The sequence below is a fragment of the Drosophila eugracilis genome, unplaced genomic scaffold (assembly GCF_018153835.1).
Source record: "Drosophila eugracilis isolate 14026-0451.02 unplaced genomic scaffold, ASM1815383v1 contig_90, whole genome shotgun sequence".
Lineage (NCBI taxonomy): Eukaryota > Metazoa > Arthropoda > Insecta > Diptera > Drosophilidae > Drosophila > Drosophila eugracilis.
Genome location: NW_024573812.1, coordinates 5235930 through 5246203, shown reverse-complemented (window position 1 = coordinate 5246203; position 10274 = coordinate 5235930). Strand labels below are relative to the sequence as shown.

At 37.9% G+C, this 10274-nt stretch overlaps 1 protein-coding gene across 11 annotated transcripts in view; it reads left to right on the top strand.

Annotated features, from left to right (window-relative positions):
* The first annotated feature begins 1052 nt into the window (after nt 1-1052).
* LOC108112877 (NACHT domain- and WD repeat-containing protein 1) overlaps nt 1053-10274 on the top strand; it is a 38650-nt gene continuing 29428 nt past the window's right edge. For 5 of the 11 annotated variants that reach the window (XR_005993976.1, XR_005993975.1, XM_041819656.1 and 2 more), the window contains exons 1-2: nt 1053-1218; nt 2469-2714. The gene's annotated coding sequence lies outside the window, so the exon portion shown is untranslated. The other 6 variants (XM_017223214.2, XM_017223216.2, XM_017223217.2 and 3 more) reach the window with 6 other exon arrangements.

Below are 10274 nucleotides of genomic sequence, written 5' to 3'. Positions count from 1 at the left end.
ATCTGTAAAATTTGTTTTTTTGTATCTGCTTTTCCTAATAATAAATATTTATTCTAATGGGACATTAACTTAAGATTATATTCTGAATGTCTCCTCAGCCAGGATTCTCGAGGAGAAATGTATTAACTATCAGATAAGTAGAAACTAATCGGACAACACTAAATAGTCCAAGGCAGTAACAAAGCAATAACTATTTCCATTGTTATCCCGAATGGTTGGCTAGAATGGTCATGAGCAATAACAAAGCTATGCCCGCAATTCTTAAATGGAATTGTCACCTCGTCGGGCGCCAAAGAGGCTCAAAATAATGGCCAAGAGATGATGGTAGGGGGTTTTTGGCCGCATTTAGAAACGGAGTGGAAGTGAAACTAGCGCCGCAGGCTCCAAAAGCTCACCGCATCCGATGGCTCCTCCGGTTTCTGCCTGGGAACCGAAAATCCGAAAAAGCGAACAGTCGTCGAGGCGAGTTTGAGCATCCGAATCTGTGAATCCGAAACATCATTCAGTTTGGTGGCAAGCTAACAGAACAACTGGCAACATGGGGTAAGAAGCAATGTACATATATATACTCGCCTCGTGGGTGTTTGTGTTTATCTTATCAACCGCCAGTTTTTGGCCAGAAGCAGATGGCCAAAGGCCAAAAAAGAAAAAAAAAGTAAGTGTTTACATTCTGTTCGTTCGATATTAATTGGCCGAAAAGTGCCGGTATTTTAGTGTTTGGGTGTGGAAAAGTGCACTCATCTTTCGCCATGGCAACACGATTAATGGCCGGAGCAACATTTAGACATGTTGCCAAACAGCCGGCAACATGGAAGCCTTCTGTTTTCTGTGAGCCACAAGTGTTTCAGCCCACCCCCAGTTCTCTATGATTTTCAGTTTTTCTTTTGTGTTCTTTTTTTTTTTGCCATTTAATCGAGGAAAACAAAGCAGCAACAGCCCCATGAGCTTGTGCTCTCATTCGCTCGTGTCCCATTTCCATAATGTTTCTGGGCCGAAAGCTTTCGGCTTTTCCGAGCCACTCCGCCGCTCAGTTCCTCGTCGAAGTTCAAAGCGTTTGGTGCTCGCAGCGGAAAAACGAATCAGCCAGCCAAAAAGTCAACAACAAAAACCATAGTCCAAACAAAATCAAGAAAAGCTGGGCCAAAAACTTTGAAAACGGGCGCGCGAACAAGTGAGCAGCAGCGGCACCAGAATCTGAATCAGTAGCCGAAGTGAAGTGTAAATAAGTGAAATACCCAGCGCACACACACACACACACATAGATACACACGTTCGGTGGAGTTTGGGCCTTGGTATTAGAACACGGCACGGGGTAGTTGTTTATATTTATATCCCCTCGATTCCAGTTGCCCCCTCTTTCCGGCCTCTCCTTAACACATTTTCCCTGGAGCAGGTGCGACATTCCACTGATTATGGAGAACTGCCTAAAAGGCATTGCATCTACCGACCTGCATAACCTTTTGTGATTGCTATTTGTAGCTTTAGAAAGAGATTTTTTGAGATAATATTTTCACTCTTGGTTGGTTTCAGATTCTTGGAAGTATATTTGATAGAGTAAACCTAACAATTATGTAGTTTTTCCGCATTGATTACTTCGAATCTATGTTTAGTCTGCTAATGGTTATAAAAGTTAGAAAGAAAAAGCCTTTGGGTTTATCTTTCTACGACCAATTAGTTGTTTAACCAACAGAGCTACAAAAAGGTTAAGAAATCTTTAAAATAAAATAATAAATCAAAGAATAACCGATTAAGAAAAGCTTCTTCTTGGAATGCAGAAGTCTTACAATGTATTTTTGTTTACAGACCATTTTGTTTAACAGAGAAAAGCTGTAAATATATACAAAATTCCTCATAAAGGCATTAGGAAATACTTTCCGGTAGTTAAAACACCTACTACAAGGAAGATTAATCTAATTCCCAGCCATTATCCAAATGGCATTGTGATTTCCGACGGGTTTTCTCGGTTCGGTAACCCTTTGCATTTATCAATGTCTCCAGTTAGTTCCCCTTTTGATACGACTTGACTGAGATTGATATGAGAACAATGAAGAAACTACTAGTATATAAAAAAAGAAGAGGAAAACCAATTAAACTAACCACTCGAAAAGTTGGCCTGGCCAGCAAAGAACCCTTAAAATTGCAGCGCGCAAATTTTAATTGGAAAAAACTTGCCTAATTGAAGTTTAATAAACAAAGGCACTGGGGAGGGTTAGAAGGGGGCTTGGTCGGAAATGCAAATCCTGTCTGGAACAGCACGAACTTCGTTCTAATTTCCAATTAAAAGAAGACAAAAAAAGAAAGGCAGGGGAGGAAAAAAAAAGTAGGAAGAGAAATTGTGCCAAGTGCAATGACCACAGCTGGATCCTGGGCTAGCCCCCAGGATCTGTTCATTGTTCATAGTTGGCTTCCGCCTGTGAGGATTCCCGGGCACGGAACGTTTCAACATTTTTTATTTCTGTATCTGCTAGCAATTAAAATATGCATAAAATGTAAATGAGAGACGCCCAACTAAAGCCAGAGTGAAAACCCAAACACCGAGTGTCCCTTTTAAGACCACACAACAGTTTTGTTTATTGAATTTAGAGCAAGCCAAGCGCAAACCCAGAGTGCAAATGAAAAAGTGAGAATAAATTGTGAATCAATCAGATTGAGATAGAAACACAAAAGGAAAAGGAATGAAGGATAGCTGGACCGGGAAGGATATTCGCTAGAAGGTAAGAGCCACGATTCGACCGCAAACTCAGGCTCATTTAGGCCGCAATTCGGGATCAATAAACGCATTCAGGCCGAAATACTCGAGAGCCTTGTTTATTTGGCCGACGGTAATTAGTTTCTCCCCATTTTTTTTTTTTGTTTCTGGGGCAATGATGTTGAAAGCCATCCAAGCACCACCCTTCATCACATCACATCGTCTTTCCTGTTTGGCAGCCCATGCGGCGTATGCGTAATATTAAGATAATTGAATGGGCCATGACAAACAACAAAAACGAAAGCGAGAAAGAAAATGGAAATGAAAATGTTTCATGTTTTCTTGTTTTTTGTTCGTTTTGCCTTTCCATCTCTGTCTCTCGGCCGTTCATAAAGCATTTTCCAAGCTGGCTTGGCATATCCTTTCATTGCTTCTCATGTCGAAAATGGCCAATAAAAATGTTTACGAGGCACGCACACATTCAGGTAAATTCTTGGAAAATATATGTGCCCAAAGAAGCGTTGAATACTTATTAAAAAATTACCCAAAACTCTGGCATGCATAAGTATTTATGGGAATGGGGAAGAGTAAAAGGCATTCTTTACGATTCGCCAAGTTCATTATTTAACATTTTCATAAAGAGTTTAATGTCTGATAATTCCACCGGAAAATCGTCGTCGTGGGTTTTCCCAAGAACGCCATGTGTGCTCTATTAAATGATATGTCCTAGAGGAGTGGGCTTTTCTGGCACCATGCCGAGTGCTCACCCTCCCTTCTAATTAGTGGCCTGGGCCAGAAGTTGATAAGGGTAAATTGGCAAGTAATTAATAGCCAGTTCATTTGGGTATGAAATGAGAAGGGATACACTAAATAAGGTTTATGTTTAACTATTTTTAACGGTGATGTTAGATCTATTTCACTCATTTACTTACCTTAAAAGAAGATTATAGTCTTTAGACTAATAAAAATCTTATTTTTGTGATATTAAAAAGTAATTTCATTTCATTTTGTTTGTCAGCCATCTGAGGTAGTCATCTAAAAATCAAAAATGAAAGCAACATGTTTTTCGTAATGAAACCTCCAGCAAAAAGCTAAAACAAATTGAAACACATCGATAACTTAAATCAATATATTGATTAAAAACCATTTGATTTAAAGTAATAAATAACTTGCTTATACAAAAACCCAAAATCTTTTGATAGAAACATACTTTGTTTAGAGCATAAAAATGCCTCTGCCTTTCGCCATCAATAAAATAAAGTACCAAGAAAACCAATTTCTTTCAATTTTGTTTACCAGTAAATTTCGAGCTGGTAAAGAAATCAGGCTAAATGAATAAGAGCCAAGTCACAAAATGGCAGGAAAGTGTCAAAACCAAACTAAATCACTAAACTTCTTCATGGGCAAAACAGATTTTCCAGCCTAAGAGGCTTTCTTTTTAGCATTAACAGAGTTTTATAATCGATTTAACAAGAAGCTTAGCAATCAGTTAGAAAAGTGCCAATTGCATAATCTAGTTTTTGTGGAAATTATTCAAGCTTGAGCAAGTGAATTAGCAGCATATCCGAAAAGTTTCATTTTATTCATGGCGTATGCGTAATTTGGTTTTCGCTGATGCTGTCTCTGAGCTCTATATAAACATAAAAACTTGTTTATATTTGTTGCAGCCAATCGTATGTACACATATATAGAGATATATAGATATATACTCGTATACATATCCCAAATCCTGCACGCTCACATGATTCGAAAGACATAAAATTTGAGAGGGGGAGAAAAAACAATGAATTGCAAAAGAAACGAAACAAACAAATGCAGAACACTTTTGCATGTTTCGGCCCGATTTTAATGGCTCTCAAATTTTATATTTATTGAAACTATAAAATGTTTATGGCCAAGTGCTGTTCTTGCTGTTGTTGCACTTGACCCCGTCTATCGATTGGCTAAAAATCTTATTTTCGGGTCAAAAGAAATCCGGCAGAGATCGTCAGTTTCATCCGTAAGTCAATTTTACAACCAGTTTAACACCGGGGCCAGAGCAATCTATACGCCCGTAAATATATTAATTTTCACCAGACTTGGCACCTTTTTATTGCATCCGTTTCGTTCTTTGTTCTATGAATTGGCCGCGAAAGATATTCTGAGTGCTAACGTAAACATTGGGTGGAAAATCGGAATTGAGAAAATCTAGTTCAAGTCAATTTTGCTACTTGCCAAAAAAGAATGAAAACGATTTAGACACCGAAAGACAAAGAGTTATAAGCTGACAAGAACGATTTTGAGAGGAATTGTGAGAACTGCGAGCAATAATTTAAAAGCAATATATAGTTCACAGCTTATGGTACATTATTTTGAGCAGGAAAATATATTTTCTTATTCAAATTAAATAAGTTTCAAGATGAAATGAAATATTTATGTATCCAGTTTGGCTGGAGATTAAATAAAGATGGTTGAGTGGGTCAAAGGAAGGTGAGAACTGGCTTAGTTTCCCTTTAATTGGTGTTCTTTTTATACCCTTTACTCGTAGTCACTCTACTGTGGCATCCATAATTATTATAGTGGATGTCTTCGTTTGACCTTGTATAACATATTTTTGGCCATATCTATCGATTTACCAAAGATTTTTCAAATCGGAACATTATTAAGCTGTTTATTAAGAAAGGTAGATAATAAGGCCTCACATAGGTGGCGCTTTCCACTAGCAAAATGAATATTTTAAAATTGTGTAAAACAGTAACGGGTCGCGGGAGTCGGCTTCAGCGTTTCTTCTTGTTTTTAATGAAATTAAAAATATTTATTTAAGACTTTAATAAAAAAGATTTTAAACTAAAGAATGAAAATTTAATAGAATAGGAACTTTAAAGGCGTTTCATCCATATATGTAATATGCATGATAATATATCAACTTAAGTCACATTTCCAGGCGTCAACTTCTTCCCAATTAAATTATAACAAAAAGTTATAACCTTATCGTAAAGTTGAAACATTAAATGTTATTCCCAGCTAAATTAATCAGCGAGAGCCTGTTTGCTTTTTGCCCCTGTCGTTCAATTAGGTAAAGTGCGGTTCGTTTTTGTTGTCGCCATGGCTTTGGCAGGTGAAAATGTGGCTGCGCCAATGTGGCGTATGAGTAATGCGCGTGCAAAACATTTATCTGCCAAATACACTTTAGATGCAAAGTGAGCGCTTAAAACTTTAACCGAATGTCCTGGGTGTGTTGCCAAAGGACGAAGGACACGGTGCGAATGGCCTGTCCTTCAGTTTCTGTTTTGAAACTGACAGGATAACCGTCATGACGGGTGGGTAAAGTGCTATAAATCAGCACTCGAACCACTTAATAAGGACGGCCAACGCACCCATACACACACACACACACTCTCCCCTGAAAATGCACACACATACGATCCTGGCTTTTACACAATGTGTACTTTTTTCCGCATTCCTCGCATTTTTCTAGGGCTTTCCCCGCGCTTTTCACCGCCTCGAGAAAAACGCGAAATGAATTATGGCAACGAAAACAAAGAGAAATATGCGAATAGCAGGGAAAGGCAGCTGGCATCGGGGAAAAAGTACTGAGAAGTTGATAGAAATAGAATTATTAACAAATGCCGACAGCTAGCAATGTAAAAACATGGAGAAAAAATACATTTTTTTAGAAATATTTTTCAATTTTATTTTAAGAATAAAATCGAATTAAATGGAGAAGAAAGTTTTTCAGATTATGTGCAAAGTTTTTTAAGGTTTTAATCAATAGAAAATATTAAGGATATCTCTTCACTTTTTTATTCCAAATTCCTTAAAATACTTGCCTTTATTTTATATAAATTATAACTATTAAAAAATATGTTAATGATTTAAAAAAAACTTAAGCAGAAAAACAAGTTTAATCAGCATAATTTAGCCTGAAAGAAACCCAAAAAAAATTTAATACATTTTCCCACTCTGCATCTAACTGAGGATCCTTAGTTGGCTGATGAAATATTTATTGGCGTGGCAGCGTGGAATGTTTTCGTCACGCGCTTTAATTGCCACGCCTGTCTGGCCAGCAGATGTGGGCGAAATGCTGTGGGCGTGCCCGTGCCGCCTCTTCACTGTTTTGATTTTTCGCTACCAAAATATATTCCATTTATTTTCTTGGCTTCTTTTTTTTTTTGCAACCGCATCTGTTTAGCATAAAGCAATCGCGAATTAGCCATAATTTGTTACCAACATAGCGTGTGAGAGTGAGTGTGTGTGTGTGCTGCGCTTATCGCCGTCAAAATAAAAAGCTCATTAATGCGGCATTCGGAAGATTTTAAATATTTGAACAGCGTTTTGTTATTACCATTTTCCAGACGACGTCGCCTCTGTGCTGCCCCCCTTTTGGCCCAAAACCCTTATTTAAATGCTTGTTGTTGGTTATGCATAAGTGTTGGTGAATATATGTGCGGGTGTATCTGTGTGTTTGCATGTGGGCTTGCTTGCATGTGTGTCTGTTTGCTTTTGCGGGTGTCTGTGGGTGCCTCGATTTTAATTAAATATGAAATGCGCTCGCCTTCGCCGGTCTGCGCTGGGCACAGCTGGAAATGGATACACAAAAATCAAACAAACAAACTAGCTAACATTTTACAATGAATTCTGAATGCTCTACTAAATCATTAGCTAGGTAGCTAAATAAACTAGAAGCCTTTGGCTTTCTGGGTTTGTTGGCAAAACTTGGAAAATTGTAAATGAAAGCCTTAAATTTATGGAATAAATTTAGAATAAAAGCTGTAAGATAAGGAACTAAAAAAGAACTATTACATTATGATACTGATAAGTTGTCTTTAAAGACTAAAAATAAACCAATAAAACCATAACCTAGAACTTTTTTTGTACTTTTTATTGCCTAAAAATCAACCCATATTGTGGAGACGTCAGCAAAATATAGGTAATGCTTATTTCCCTCTAACAAAATATTTTCAGAATAAAAGCTATAAGACGGCTATAAGGGCACTCATAAAGAACTATAGTAAATCCTTCGTTATGATACTGATCAGTGTTCTTTAATTTTTGAAAGTAAACAAATAACAGTCCCATTTCCATAACTCAGAACTTGTATTTATACTTTTCATTGCCTTAAAATAAAACTATATTACGGAGACTTCGTCAATATGAAAGCTATGCCTCTACCTAAATATATTCCCAGAAGAATCTCTAAACAACTGAAATAACTTTCTTCACCACCAGCTACATTTCAATTAAATGATTCAGTTGGAAGCCTTAAAAGTGTCACGCCCATTGGTATTTTACTTCCGTTTCCGTCTTGTATTTCCCTTTGGCACAATTTCCGTTGCATCCGTTAAGTTAGAGCCAAGTGAAAAGTGCAAGTGGAAGCAAAGGAGTTTGAGTGCTAGAAGAACTTGTCACCGGGGCATTAGTCATTGCCACATTTCCCGCTCATGCCCCATTTGATGCATTTCCAAGGAAAACTAGGTTCCAATAGCTTGTAAAAATGGTCTGGCAGATCCAATCAGGCTTAGTCACGCTCTCTAGAATCTGCAACTATTTTCCAGTTTTGCTCACATTTTCGATCGTAGCAGAGAGCTATGGCCAATGAGCTTTTCTATAAGTTTTACAAGGCAATCAGCTTTTAATGGAAACTGGAAAATATTTAGAGAAATTGTGAAAAAACAAAGTGAAATACATAAAATCCATCAAATATTTTGTTATGGTTTCTGTTTGCAATTACTTTATACATACACTTAGCAAAATATTGAGTTACATCATAATTTTCTGTAAAGCATTCCAAGTTCTTCTTTGTTAAAATGCTAAAGGAAAACATTTTTATTTGGTTTCAAATCTTCTTAAGGTTCAAAAGTTAAAATCAGACTACAAAAATAAAATGTAATGTAGAAAAACTATTTCATTATTAAAAACTTTAGTTCAACTTTCACAACGACATGTCAGCCAGGCAATATGGTTTTCTGTCCTTCGTTAAAACTTTCTTTTTATGAATTTTCCCATTTTTGTGAAATGTCAGAAATGCACTTCTCTAAAATAATTTTTCTTGGTCAAAAATTATAAAGAACTTTTGCTAAATGAAGGACTTTTCCACAATTCCTGAGCACTTTGCGTGCCCGACTGTGTAGAGTGTGAAAATGGAAAAGCAGCTCATAAATAAGAGCTGTTGCATGCATTTTCCGACGTGGAATCCATTTGTGGGTCCCCATGTCGTCTGCTGGTCGCAGGATTGCTGGTTCTCTGGGCTCTGGTTGCTGTTCTCAACGCAATCTGCACCACTTGTTTATGGCCGTTTAATGAATGTTGGCACTTGGCGTGCACCATCAGCACAGCAACAGCAACAAATTGGTGAGGAATACGGAAAACTGCATCCATAGCCACGAATATGGCTGCAACAATGCCGCTCAAAGAGCCCCGGCCAACGAAATGAAACGCAACGAAGCCAAACGAGCCTTGGGAAAAAAGCCCTCCGGTAAAACCAATTTGCTGCCGAGAGGAGCGAGCGTAGACCGCAGAAGAGGCGTGTCGTTGTTGCTGTTGCTGTTGTTGGCCGACTTTTAGGTCAACTTCTGCACTATGCATGCAAATCTGTTTGCAGCGCCCGTATCCAGTCGGCAACAAAACATCGCAATCACACTTGGAATTATATTTGGAAAATTTAAGAAAAAAACCCAATTACAGGAACTGAAAATCTATAAACCTAGCCATACTTTGATAGCCAACTTAAAACTAACATATTAAACTTCAGCATTTCAAAGACTTTTTCCCCAAACCAAACTTTTCTTCAAGTGCAGACATGAGAGCTCGAGGATTGACTTTTCCTTGGCATAAACTTTTTTTTTTGAACATTTTATGGGCACTAAGACAAGTACTGCGAGGAGTATTCTTTCCTCTCAACTTAACCCTCTTCAGCTAACAAAATAAACAAAAGAGTTTAAATGGAAATGGAAATTAAATTTTCCTGGGCGCCAACAAAGTTTCGCCAGCTTAATTTGGCTAATGAAAAGCGCAAAATGTTGTCTCAATAGCGGAATGTTCACTGTACCGCAAAAGTGGAAAACTGGGTTATTGAGTGGATGGGCTAATAAAGTTTCTCAGCTTAAAAAGGCCACAATTGATGTTAGTACAAGTCATGAATTTTTGAATTTACAGCTATCTGTGTTATGGAATTTCCAAATTTAAGATACGAAAAACAAAAAAAATATAGCGCGTTGGCAAATCAATAATTTTGAATTATCCATACGAGTTGGCCCCGCATTGGGCACATTTTGTCTGCTGGTGGTGGCCTAATTGGGGCGCATACACATTCCCATGAAAATGATTTGTGATTTGTGATTTCTGCCGATAAGTGGGTGAGTGCTCGCTGGGGATTGTGAATGGAGGCGGGGGTAGGAGGGGGTACACATCACGGCATACACGTAGCACGCATCATTAACTTGAAAGCTGCTTATCATATTTGCTCATTGTACAATTACGCGTGGTATTTGCACCATCCTCCTAACAAGGGTTCCCCTTCCTCAGATCTCCTTCTACAGAAAGTGAGTGCCTCCACAATCACAAGCTGGAGTTTCCCATTTCGAATGGTAGAATGTCTTCCTTCCCA